The 14,161-nt window shown below is 38.2% G+C and overlaps 2 pseudogenes across 1 annotated transcript; one reads left to right on the top strand and one right to left on the bottom strand.

Moving 5' to 3' along the window:
• Nucleotides 1-282: 282 nt before the first annotated feature.
• LOC145029949 (peroxisomal fatty acid beta-oxidation multifunctional protein AIM1-like) lies at nt 283-4,072 on the bottom strand (annotated as a pseudogene). The gene is made up of 15 exons (XR_013676583.1): nt 3,931-4,072; nt 3,763-3,837; nt 3,616-3,686; nt 3,240-3,526; nt 3,039-3,157; nt 2,764-2,906; nt 2,650-2,685; nt 2,338-2,396; nt 2,053-2,196; nt 1,781-1,902; nt 1,596-1,713; nt 1,379-1,529; nt 1,145-1,278; nt 501-588; nt 283-368 (listed from the first exon to the last, which is right to left on the bottom strand). The product of XR_013676583.1 is annotated as a peroxisomal fatty acid beta-oxidation multifunctional protein AIM1-like (transcript).
• Nucleotides 4,073-5,367: 1,295 nt separating this feature from the next.
• On the top strand, nt 5,368-7,262 carry LOC145031277 (UDP-glycosyltransferase 75C1 pseudogene; annotated as a pseudogene).
• Nucleotides 7,263-14,161: the final 6,899 nt, after the last annotated feature.

Below are 14,161 nucleotides of genomic sequence, written 5' to 3'. Positions count from 1 at the left end.
TACACCGGTGAAGTTCCGATGGTCTTGGTGAAAGATGTAAGAGACATAGAGTTTAATAGAATGAATAAATAACAAACTTTTTTTTAATAGATTTTAAAATTTGTAACATATGACTGAAATTGTTCTCAATTGCTCTCAAATGAAGGATTACTCTCATTAGAACATACCTCTCTCTCTCTCTCTCTCTCTATATATATATATATATATATATATATATATATATATATATTATGTTTTGCCTTTTTATTTATGTTTGGTAGTTTTTATTTCTATCTTTCGTATTCAAGTGTCACTACTAGAAACAGGGGTTTTAGAGACGGACGAATCCATCACTATTCCGTCGCTAAATGCTGTTTGCGATGGATCAGCTACAGATTCACTCCATAGGTAATTAAAAGGTGGCTAATGACTCAGCGAGGATTTTAGCGATGGGTCGGGTTTTCCTTGTGACAAATTTAGCAACAGAATATCCGTCGCTAAATGTCATTCAAAACATTTACCCAGGACATTAGCGACAAAATTTGTTAAAGGCGTTCTGTCGCTGTTCTGTCGCAAATTTCCCTGATCAGTTTTTTTCGTAGCTAATCCCTTACAAAGTTCATATACTAAAAAAAAATTATGTCGCTGATCTGTTGCAAACTTTAGACATGATTTTTTTCCATAGTTAATCCCTTGCAAAATTCATAAATTAGTTTTGTTCTTTTTTCGTCGCTGATCCATCGCAAGTTTAGACATGATTTTTTTTCCGTAGCTAATCCCTCACAAAATTCATGCATTATTATTATTATTTTTTTGTCATTAATCCATCGCGAACTTGTAATATCATTTTTTTTAATTATGATTCTAAAAAAAAAAAAAAAATACTACAATCATCAAATTATTATACTAAAAAACATCAAATAATGATACAACCAAACATTATAATACAAAAACTATCAATGTTACCAAAGTATCATGTTTCATATCATACTTAGCTTCATATAACTCAACCCATGAACATATATTTGTATACTCTTGCTTACATACGTGCTCTAGAACCCGTATTTATAGGTACACTCTGCAATAGATCACCAATATATGGCTTATGTCCCATTAAGGTCATTAAGTAAAAAAGATTGAGGATAAAAAAAAAATATAAACTCACTAATGGGACACCATTTATGGCTCTTTCTTCCAAGAATCTTGATGGTTTATAAAAGTTGCCATATTTTTCAGACCATTTTTCCAGACTTGTATATGTGTTTACTCCCAACATCTGCCAAAAAAACAATGCCACCACTGCAACATATTGTGAAAATGTAAATGCAAAATACATTTTTTTTATCTAAAATTGTTTATTCTTGCAAACTATATTGCTATTTTTCAATTATAAATATACCGATATGAAGGAAAACTCATCCCAAAGAACAGATGCAATGTCAAGATCAGATGCTTTAACAACAATTTTTTTCCTCTAAAACACGACATGCTTCATTTACCACAGGAAACAACACCATCTCTAATATTTCTTCATCAGTCATGGCTACAGTCTACACAGATAAAACACAAAATGACAAAATTGCCCTTAGTATGTCCCAAGGTTACAAATGGGTTACCTTTCCTTGTGGCATAAGATTGGCTACCCTTCTTGACTCTTCTATAACTGGTAATACCATATTATCATATTTTGGTTTGCTACCTTTTTCATACACATACCCTTTCCATTGTTTTTACCTGAAAAAGTCATGTCATTTAAACACATGATTGAAAGACAACACGAAAATCAAAATTAGTAAATTACCATTTCGCCCATTTTTAATAAGAAGGTCAACTACAGGAGAGATGAAAGTGCGATCAGGAAAAGCAGTGGCGAATTCTTTTGACACAACAACTGCTAAATCATATCCTGTCAAGTATTCAAGCCTAGAAACGATCACCGGTTTGGAAAATTACCATTTTGCCCTTTTCTAAACTATTTTAATTTATGATTAAGAAACAGAAACTATTGGAATGGCCCCATTGGAAGCCCAAAATTCTTGATCAATATGTCGATTCTAAATTTTTATAAAGTACAAAATTAAACGAACCTCTTGGGATGTTCCTTCCAAAAAGCTCGCTGGATCAGACACAGATCCGAATCCATGTTTCATTATCCAAGAGGGGGTGTCAACTAGTATCATCACCAAACTTAGCCACCATAGCACTTTCATAAGTCTCCTATTATAACAAAAAAACATGAAAAAACAGAAACATAAAAGAAGGAATGGAATGGTTCATTCCATTCAATTAAAATCATAATCAAGGAATGGAATGAACCACTTCAAAAGCCTCTTTTTCCTACAAAAGAATTGAAAATACCTGAACTTTAGCTGTTTTTGGTGTAATGTACGCTTGAGTAGACTGTTTAGTGTTGCTTGCTACAAAATCCATTAGTAAAACATTAAAAAAGAAAACAAAAAATCAATAGTCTAAGTGGAAACTAAGGTGAGATGCAAACATCTTACCATTCTTTTTTTTTTTTTTTGGAAACAGAGCCAAAAGATATACAAAAATAGTGTCTATTCTTATATGATCAACAAAAGATATATATATATATATATATATATATATATATATATATATATATATATATATATATATATATATATAACATAACAGAGCAGAGCGTACCAGCTGATCTACACCACTTTCACTAGGAAAAAGAGGCTGTAAATGTCCAAAACTCATAAAGATCAGCAAAAGTTTTTTAAAAGTTGGGAAAAATTTGGAAGGAAAAACACTTACAATCGTGAGCCCAATCATCAATTCTTTGTTGATTAAAGGCAGGAAACTTGAGCAGGTCTTAAATTGTTAGAAGAATTTCTACCCATTTAACTTGGGAAATTCAGATTTGATAGTGGAATTGCAATGGTTTGAAACTGTGGGTACTACACATATGGGAAATTTAGCTTTTTGGGATGTTTTCATAGTAATAGATACTTTGGATACAAAAGAATGTTGGATGTGATAACAATTGCATTGGTATTATAACAAATAGGGGTAAAATGGTTAATACGCACCTCATCAATTAAGGAAGCAACGTCTGCAACAAATTTAGTTTTGTGGGAAACTTCACGAAGACAACTTCCAACTTGGGATACAACAATTGAAATGAGAGGAAAAACAACCAAAGCCAATACTAATAACAAGAAAAAGATGAATAAGTTTTTATGTTAAAAAAGAATTTAAATTTACTTTTTTTACTTTAATGCTGGTCTTACATGTTAGCTTCCATGATGTGGTAAACATGTTGGATTTGAAGTTGCAACATTTTTAATGATTATCCTCAGAAAGCCTACTAAGAAGTTCCCCTGTTATTGTAACATCAAAGAATGTTATTTCTTGCAGAAGGGTGAGTGAATCTTGAGTCTTGAAAAAAGGGGCATAAAAGACATTTATGATTTTTACCTGATTAACAAGATGGGTGAACAGATTCTTTCTTAAGGCAACAACAATTCTTTCACTTGCAGAAGAAAAAAACCGTGTTTGCAATGTTGTGCATACTGAACTGAAAATAAGAAATGAGCAAATGAGTCAAAGTTAAGTTGACTTTAGTTTACAAGAAATGGAGGAATTAAGATTTTGAATTTTTCATACCTAATTATGACAATAAGAAGGATTCCTAGTATGGTTCTATTGACTAGGCTTACTGATTCACCAAATCTTGGCTGAAATGTAATACAAACAAAAATTAATTTTCTTGAAAACAAAATTATTTTGAGGGTGATGAGTATGTAGACATACAACCAAGATACTTGATGTGGATGTAATAAAAAAAGCGATAGTACCACTCATCAGTCTTCCTGCCTCTGGTTTTACCTGTTAAGTGATTAATCAACAACTTAAAATCTTCACAAACAAAATATAATTCAACATTGAAAGTGACAAAATGATAAAATAGCATATACTCACGTGAGAGAGAACTCTAAAAAACTCACATCTGCAGGCTGGATTTTTCAGATACGAAGTTAGAAAGACCTTAACATGACTTTCACTTAGGCATTATGTCAAACACTTGGAAGAGTGTAAATTGGAAGTACAAAGAAACACTAAATTACAGTCATTGTACCTCCAAGCTCAAGATCATTATCTGTCTCTATCTAATGAAGATGTACCTTTAAAGCTTGATGATGAGGAGAAAAAATTAGAAGAGACAATTTAGAAACAAGTGGAGGGAAACTCAGACACCGAACGTATTGAATTTGAGACAAACATTCAACGGTCGAATGAACATGTCAAGTTAGAACGAAATTCAGGAATCACAAATAGAGTTCATAATCACATGATGCAATCGATTCAAGGTGATTCACGTATTTATGGCTGAGATATAAGACAAATGATGATTGAAAAAGAAAAAAAAAAGTGAGAAATTAAACTCTAACGTAAAATTTTGTGCAGCTAAACTAAATGTCTAAACCTAACCTAATATATGACTAAGGCAAAGAAAATCAAGAGATTTACCTGAGTCAGAAGGTAACGAAACTACTTCAGATTTTATAGATTTTATGCTGGGGTGTGGTGGTTGCCGGAATCGAAAGCAGCAATGGTGAGTGGTGTCGTCATCTGTTTGAACGGAGAGGGTGAGATTAGGTTAACATAACGAAGGGAACACAAGTAGGAATTTAGATCGGAGTTATGCAAGAATTTTGTGATAAAGCTGATTTGGGAGGGAAGGAGACTTAAGCAATTTGGTGAAACTGGAATTGGGTAGCACCAATTCTAGCGAGAGATCGGCGATACTAAAACAAAATGTGTGTCCCCCAAATATAATTTCCATCGGTGTTCTCTCGCTAAACACGTTCCAGCTGGAAACAATGGACAATTCTTCCATCTGTCGCTGAACCCTCGCTTAATTTAAGCCTTCAATTTCGACAGATTTGCGAGGGATGGGGCCGGTTGTGTCGATAAATGCTTGTGATATCCATAGCTGATCTCTCGCTAAAGACTCTATTATGCTAAATGTTGAATAAATAAAATAATTTTTTAAACCATAGTAGTTCTCTCGTAATTTCCTCTGTATAAGCCTAAAATTTGCTATGGATTTTATCCCTCTCTAAATTCATAGCTGAAACTCAAGTTTCTAGCAGTGTGTCTTGTTTACTATTTATAAAAATTAATTTATTTAAATTGATTATTTTTAATATAGATTAATTTTAATAGAAAAAAAAATGAAATAAAAACCATGACAAAAATGAACCATGCTCTCTAAATGAGTTTTGAAGAGATGGTAAACATGTACTACCAGAAAAAGATGTACTAGAATGTGACAAAAGTGCTGCCATCAACTAAATCAAAAGTGGTACCATGAACTAAATCTAAATCTGTGGCGTGTGATGGTTGTTTTGATTGATTTGAAATTATTTGTCTGTTTGAAATTTTAAAGTATTTGACGTTTCATACGAAGCTTCGGGTAATCACTGCAAACTCCAAGAAACTGACATCAACCAACTGAAAACATAAAACACCACCTCCTCCACCAATCCTCGCATTATAGCTTTCTCTTCTTCGTCACCACAAACGTCATTGTTTCCCCCCCAAGACTCCACACCATCAGCATATAAATCCATCGCAGCTGTCACCATTTAAACACACTCACAACCTCACTAAAGCTTCATTTCAATAATCTCCCTCGTTGTAAAAGGACAAAAGTCATGGTTCAATCTCAACCTCACTTCCTCCTAGTAACTTATCCAGCTCAAGGTCACATCAATCCAGCTCTCCAGTTCGCGAAACGACTCCTCCGATTAGGTGTCAAGGTCACCTTCACCACCTGCCTCTCCGCCTATCGCCGCATGAGCAAAGCTGGCCGGATTCCAGACAGTTTGAGCTTCGCTCCCTTTTCCGACGGCTTCGACGATGGCTACAACTACAAGGACAGTGACGCCTCATTTTACCTGACTCAGTTGAGAAACCGAGGAAAACAAAGCTTGAAAGAAACCATTCTTTCTTGCGACAAAGGTGTCACTCCGATCACTTGTTTGGTTTACACCATCCTTCTCCCTTGGGCCGAGGAGGTGGCGCGTGACCTAAACTTGCCATCAGCTCTTCTTTGGATTCAACCAGCATCTGTATTTCGTATCTACTATTATTACTTCAATGGGTACGATAAATTAATTGGTGAAGAGTCAAAAGACCCATCATGGTCCATCGAATTACCAGGGTTGCCATCTCTCAAAAGTCGCGACCTTCCCTCCTTTTGTCTACCTTCGAACACTTACAACTTCGCACTTCCTTTGTTCAAAGAACAGCTAGATATCTTGGATTCAGAAGACAGGCCTAAAATACTAATGAACACCTTCGATGCTTTGGAAGAAGATGCTTTGAAAGATATCGATGAGAAGCTAAACATGGTCGCAGTAGGGCCGTTGATTCCGTCAGCTTTCTTGGATGGAAACGATCCATCAGACACATCCTTCGGCGGAGACTTGTTTCAAAAGTCAAAAGACTACATCGAATGGATGAACACAAAGCCTCAGGGATCCATCGTGTACATTTCTTTTGGCACCTTGATAACACTGTCGAAGAAACAGAAGGAAGAAATGGCACAAGCTTTGTTGAAGATCCGACGTCCGTTTTTGTGGGTGATCAGAGATAAAAACGGCGACATGAACTGGACGAAAGAGGATGAAGAAGAGGAAGACGATGTAAGTTGTATGAAGGAACTGGAAGAATTAGGTTTGATAGTTCCATGGTGTAGTCAAGTAGAGGTGTTATCTCATCCATCTTTAGGTTGCTTTGTGACGCATTGTGGGTGGAATTCGACGCTGGAGAGTATAGTTTGTGGGCTTCCGGTGGTGGCGTTTCCTCACTGGACAGATCAGTCGACGAATGCGAAGCTGTTAGAAGATGTGTGGGGAACGGGGGTGAGGGTGGCGGCTACCGGAGAAGGAGTGGTTGAAGGGGAGGAGATGAGAAGGTGTATTGAAATGGTGATGGGAGGGGATGATGAAGGATTCACAATGAGAAAGAATGCTAAGAAGTGGAAAGATTTGGCCAGAGATGCTATGAAGGAAAGTGGGTCGTCTTTTATGAATCTCAAGGCTTTTGTTAAAGAAGTTGATGGAACTTCGAGGCAGAAGAGAGTGCCGATTTGTAGTGAAGAATCTGAATCCGAATCGAGATCTGGTTATTCTGATTGATTTGATATAATGAAGTTTAATTTAAATATCTAATGTTAATGATTGGACAATATTAAGTAGAATTTATCATCAAGTATTCAAATGATTGTTGCTTATTAGGTTGAAGTATTCTTTATTTTCCCCATTTTCTTCCCTTTTTCCTTAAATACCAGAAATTACTCAAAAAGACATAAAACATTGTTTCCACTTATTAATTTTTCTTATCTTCGACTTCGATTCTGGTGTTTCGTTGAAATATGCATCATATTATCTATATTTCAGCAATGTGTGTTCGGTGATAAAACAAAGAAATCATTGGGTATATGAGTATCTTTGCTTCATATGTTATGTATTGGTTTTCTTGCTCGGGGAAAAGAGTATTCTTGATTTCACCAAAAAGGTCATACCAAAAACAGATATCCATATTTTTCCTTAACCTGTAAAAGAGTATCCATCGACATATATAGGAAAATCAAGTAACAAAGGAGCATCAAGTATCAATAAGGGGCTTTTCGGTAGGGGTAATAGTTCATGGCATCGCACGATAAGACAAAAATACACAACATAAAATAAAATTTGGACAAAATTAAATTTCAAATCCATGTTTATGTCAAGTGTAGAAAAAACATGACATCTTGTCGCGTCCGTGCTTATGTTTATAATTTGATGCGAAAGTGACACAATATTACCAAGTTTTTTTCTTGTTTATTGTGTCTTTTTTGTTCGTCGTGTTTTGTATGATTAATTATGAATTAGATCAACTGAAGACTTAATATTTTATCTATTTTGTGTATCTCATTTTTATTGTGTTTTAAATGGATAATTTTCTTGTTAGATTAGCAAATCATGATGTGATATTGTGTCCGTGTTATATAAAATGCAACGCTATCAACTTAAAACATGACACAAGTACCAATTTTCCACTTTCCACCTTAGGTTTTACGTAGCAGGTCCAAAATGAAAGTTTTTATTCAATTTATGATTTGATGAACATGTCGTTCGAAATACATTGTTATTAAGTTATGTTATAATATTTTCATATTTACTAAAACTTATAACTTAGGTTATTAATTTAATTGAAATAAGAAATTACATATGATGTAATTCGTATTTCTCACTATCAGTCCAATCCTTTTTCTACAATATATATTTCTTTACATGACGAACCCATCTAATTTATAAGTAGGAGTTCTCTTATAGTGCATCCACAGTTCAACGTTTTTTATTTTATTATCACATGTTGTCTCGTTCTACTACATCTTCTCTTCTATCCATTTTCTGCTTGTCTTCCATTTCACGGATGAAAACTTCTATATTTTTGTAAAATCCTCTTATTTCCTTGTATGTTCTTTTACTCCGTGTATAAACTACAACTGTTGTGATTTTGTCCGCCTTTGCATACTCGCCTTTAACCCCATCATGATGATGAGATCGGACGTCATTTTAGTTTAGCAAAAATGCCATACAATTTTGAAGATATTTACGAATTGGGGTTAAAAATAATGCTTTTATGTTGTGAAATATTCACATTCCACGGATTTTTATAGTAAAAATATTGTCCCCATGTTACAAAATCTCACCTAACTCAGATAATTATTGTTGATTATAATATTAGTAGATCTAAACACATTACACAACATTATATATAATACTCAAACCTGTTTTCGGCTTGTGAACACTACTTGTTCCAAGCCGAGTTGGGTTTTGGAGCTTTCGGCTCTCTTTTGAAGCTGTGGAATTTTCATCCTTCTGCTCCACCTTTTCTCTACACTAATGCATGTCTTCTTCCACATGGTCTTCTTTAGCTGTTCGACCACCTGTACGCTCCAATAGATTTATTCCATCTATGTAACATGCATACACACTCCTGTATATAAAGGGGTTCCATATCAGATTAGTAGGTACGTGGGTTATATATCAAATGAAAAAAAAATCAAGTTTGTGTATATCTTATCTCTTCTATTGCAAACTCTTATCTTTGTCTCCAACATTATAAACCTTCAAGATTTCTTAGTATTTTATATATATGTTTTACAAAAGCATATGATAAATTGCATCAGTAGAAAACCCAACACGTGAGTTTGATTTCCGTTAAGCACGTGAGTCCACAATATAAAAAATATTTTATGCGGATATAAATAAAATGTGAATATTGAACACATACATCTCAAAACAATACCTTATATTCATAATAGTTGCATATACAGGCAAAAGTAATGTTAACAAACATCTCCCTGAAGATGTCATACATGATATAACACCAAATATAAGCATGCTAGCAGTGATCTCAAAATGATATCTGCTAAAGGTTGAATTCATATACAAAACGAAAAGATTATGGACATGTAAGTATCATACTACTCCTTTTTTAGTATGATAAACAACATAAAGCATTCATTTTCAAGATACATGGATGCTGAAATAGAATCACCTTTAAATGTAAAGTTGGGAAGCAATGCAAAGATTTGTGAATAATAAACTACTAAACAACCATTTATTTGTAAAGTTATCTTGAAAAATCATCAAAAATAAAATGTTTCATGCTGTTTGTCAATGGATGACCTCGTAATTAGGAAGAAATAAATCACATGTAGTCATGACCGTTGGAAAATGGACCGTTCCTAGTATTTCTCATTTTCTGTTAATTTCTTCTTGTTTATTATTCCATTGCTTGATCACCAACATTTGGTATCCGAGCTAAATAGATCCTAGTCACTTGTATGCCCAAGTATCCTAGATTCAACTATATGACAACCTCGTCATCATCTAATCTGCCCAAAGATAATCCCTTTACTCTTCAATGCCCGATGCTGACCTCACTAAACTACAACACCTGGTCGATTAAGATGGAAGCCATCATGGACGCCTAGGGGTTATGGGATGCCATTGAGCCACCAACTGGAATGGTTGTGGATGAGATGAAGAGCAAGCATGTAACAACGTAAAATTTTTGACCAAATTTTTAAATTTCAAAAACATTCATTCCAATAATAAAACCACAAAATGCCACAATGTTAATTCATCAAAACTCATGTCTAAAAGAAAACTATATATAAAACAATAGGATCCTCTAAATAATAAAACAATCTCCAGTGTGTGTGTGTACAAACAAGTCAGCACCTTCCCGTGATCCTGAGAAGTACCTGAAACACATAACACATAAAACGGTAAGCACAAAGCTTAGTGAGTTCCTTAAAATACCATACACAACTCATTAGCCACTCTAGGCCATAACTCAATAAGACCCACCAATCTATATGTAACATCCCGGAATCGCAAGAGTAGAGTTGAAGGGCTAAAAGTGTAAGTTTTAGAGGATGACTCGGCGAGTCCATGGATAGACTCGGCGAGTCAAGTCGCAGTCATGGTCGCGTGTCATGTGGCCTACTCGGCGAGTCCCAAGGATGGACTCGATGAGTAGGTGCTGTATGGAGAAAACCCTAATTTTCGGGGTTGAGCCCTATATAAAGAGCATTATACCCCTCCACAGCCTCCCTTATCCCCCCTTGAGTTCTAGAAACCCTAAATTCGTGGAGAGTCCATTTGTGGAGCAAATTAGAGCTTGGAGAGGTGTTGATTGAAGAAATCTTGAAGGAGAAGTGGCTTGGATCAAAGGGCTTTGCTTGGATTCGAGTTTGGTTGCTATTGAGGCATCTTTTAGAGGTAATACTTTCGTTCTTGGGCTGTATCTTCCTAGTTTCTCATTTTGGGGTTGTGTGGGGTGCTTGGTTGTGTGGCATTTTGATGTTGGAGGATGGATCTGAGGTTGCTACCTTAGATCTGGAGTGGAGAAGACCTTAAGAGCATTAAAGCCCTTGTTCTTGTGTTGTTAATGAAGCTACCATGTCCCAAACCTTGGTTTTAAGGTGAATATGGCTTAGATCTCGTTAGATTCATGTAAAGTTTGCCACTTTACGTGATGGATGGATTGTAGGAGGTTGGATCTATGTTTTGGATCAATTGCATGGCCTGAGATGCTTCTGTATGGATTCAGACCGGTGGTACTCGACGAGTCACATGGGTGGACTCGACGAGTTGCTTGAAGATGGACTGGAACTCGACGAGTTGGAAGAACAACTCGGCGAGTAGGTTGAAGATGGCCTTGGACTCGATGAGTCCATTTGGACTCGGCGAGTCTTGTCGAGGAAGTCCCAATATTTCTGGTTGAGTCGATGAATCGGTGAGTCAAGGGATGACTCGGTGAATTGGGTGCGAGTGGACTCAGAGTTGTTGGACTCGACGAGTCTTGGGGTGACTCTGCGAGTTGGATCACTGATTGAAGGAAGTTCTGAGCATATAGACTCGGCGAGTCATCGGGTTGACTCGGCGAGTAGGGTCAGTTAGGGGTTGACTTTGACTTGTCCATGGTTGACCAGTTGTCTTCCAGGGGTATTTTGGTAATTAAGGGTAATTATTGAGTTGTATGTTTTGATGTTCAGTGGAGGAGTTCGTGTCAGAGTTCGGAGCAGCGGGATCTTATCTTTTCAGCCGACAGTTTCGAGGTGAGTTATCCTCACTATATCAATAGGGTCTAAGGCACCAAGGCCGGCCCTTTATTGGATTGAGATTCGGATACGGTTATTATGTTATTGTTTGATGTGTCTGCATCTTGGTAGTTAGGATGGTACATGTTAGGAGACCTTGTTAAGGTCAGTTTCCCGATATACAGAATGATGCTATGCTAGTGACCGGTTAGGTCGGTAACCCGGTTAGGGTAATGATATGCTATGTGATATGCTTGCTCGGTTTGTTGACTATGACTGTTATATGAATGTATGTTTTGTGCACATGGTTGTTTGGACTGGAGATGGGTTGAGGCGGGTCCTGCTTTGTGCTGTAGGCCAAGATACCTAGGGCGGACCGGTTGTTCCGAAGGCCCAGCGAGCGATCCGGATAGGCTGTAGGCCCCACAAGGGCGAACCAGATGTGTCGAGGCTCGGAGAGTGGACCAGGCCGACTGAAGGCCCAATGCGGGCGGACCAGTCACACTGTAGACTCAGAGAGTGGACCAGGTGGGTTGAAGGCCCGATGCGGGCGGACCAACCCCACTGTAGACTCGAAGGACATGACTAGATCTGGAGGATGGATCCGATGGACTGAAGGCCCGATACGGCGGACCAGTCACACGGTAGACCCGATATGCATGGCTGTTCTATGTTCTGTTATGTTATGTATGTTCTATATGTTTTGGACCGGAAGGTCGCAGCCTGGAAGGGCGTATACGTGGTTGGTATTTTGGGGGTATCTCACTAAGCTTTCGGGCTTACAGTTGTGGTTTAATGTTTTTCAGGTTCTTCAGGAGACTTTGGCAAGGCGAAGGCGCGATCGTACCACTTCTCATGATTTTGTAGCAATGTGATTCTGGGAATACTCTAATGACTTGTATTGAAAACCTTTTTGTAAACATTTTAATGAAAATCGGGTTGTTTTGAAAAAATTTAAATTGGGTGTATTTTTCGGATGTTACAAGTTGGTATCAGAGCCTTGGTTTGAGTGAATTGGAGGAACACTTGTGTGACTCCAGTCTCAAATCGAGGAGGGTTTTCAAAAGAGAATTTAAAATTGGTTTTCAAAATAAGTAAAGGAGGACGCGGAGGTACGATCAGCTGGAGCCAGTAAGTAGCCCCAAAATACCATACATGACAATTATTTATTGATAATTAATAGAACAACATGCTAGAGTTAGGCTAGGGATTTCTAGGGTTTCTTGATGAGTTGCCTGATGTATAATGCCTGCTAGCCTAGGGTTCCTTGTGAGAGATTTCTAGTGTTCCTCTGGTTGTGAGGATAGAGCGTTGTTATGTATGTCGCTAGGGTGTTGTGGAACTACTTCATACAAATATGGGTAGGTGTGGAAGGTAGTATGGGCCCGTACTACTGAAAGCACGGACTCATACGCGTATCAGGGAAACCATGACCTCTAGGGTTGGGGTGAGAGCTAGTTCCCGGGATAGTGGGATATGTCTGAGATTTGGTGTTTTATTTTCAGTATGGAGATTTCAGGGCACGCTGGGAGTGGATCCAGGTCAGGATCAGGAGCAGGAGAGGGAGTTTTGGGTGGGTCTGTGCAGCCAGAGGTTGTCAGTCAGATGAGTACGCACGAGTTGGATGCGAGGATTCGTGAGATACTGCATGACGAGGTTGCTGCATTGTTTCGGCCTGAGCTGCCGGAGTTGTTTGGGTCGATCAAGACCGCCATGGTGGAGTATTTTGATGAGCGCTATGTGGCTCTCACGGAGACGGCTGCCGCGGCGGCTACAGCAGTTGTAGCAGCAGCAGGGGGAGGAGCTAGTAGAGGTTTTCAGTAGCGGGACTTCGATAATACGAAGCCTCCCACTTTTGATGGAGTTCAGGATCCGATCGTTGCTATGAGATGGTTATCAGATGTGGAGGGATGTTTCTTCACGTGTTCATGCCCTGCTGATCAGAGGGTGAGGTGTGCTCTGAACCTGTTAAGGCTCGGGGCAAAGGATTGGTGGAGATTGACCACGGGGTCGTACTCGGATGCGCAGAGAGCTGCGATTTCATGGGATCGGTTCAGAGAGATGTTCAACACTCGTTATGTTCCACAGGTCGAGAGGGAGAGGTTGGCTCAGGAGTTCTTGGAGCTGAAACAGGATTCGGAGTCGGTGACGGAGATCACTAGGATGTTTACTGAGCGGGCGATGTTTTGCCCTGAGTTCGCTTCGGAGCAAGCTCAGATGTCCCAATATCTGAGTATGCTAAAGAGAGACATCAGACAGTTTGTGTCTGCGCAGAGGTGCGAGACTTTGATGGAGTTGCAGGAGGCCGCCAGGCGGCGTGAGTTAGAGATTGAGTTGCAGATGCGTGAGCTGAGGCAAGCTCCGGTTCAGTCGCAGCCGGCGATGAAACAGTCTAAGACCGTTGATTCCAGGATGGGAGATCAGGGTAGCCACGTCTGTGGAAAGTGCAGAAGGGGCATGCCGGGGTTTGTCGGTCTGGTGGAGCATGCCGTAAGTGCGGAAAGGAGGGACACTATGCGAGGGATTGTAGGCAGTCAGTGC

Source organism: Lactuca saligna, chromosome 2 (genome assembly GCF_052625555.1).
Source record: "Lactuca saligna cultivar CGN05327 chromosome 2, ASM5262555v1, whole genome shotgun sequence".
NCBI lineage: Eukaryota > Viridiplantae > Streptophyta > Magnoliopsida > Asterales > Asteraceae > Lactuca > Lactuca saligna.
Note: the sequence above shows the minus strand (reverse complement) of the source record. Positions and strands in the feature narration are given on the sequence as shown.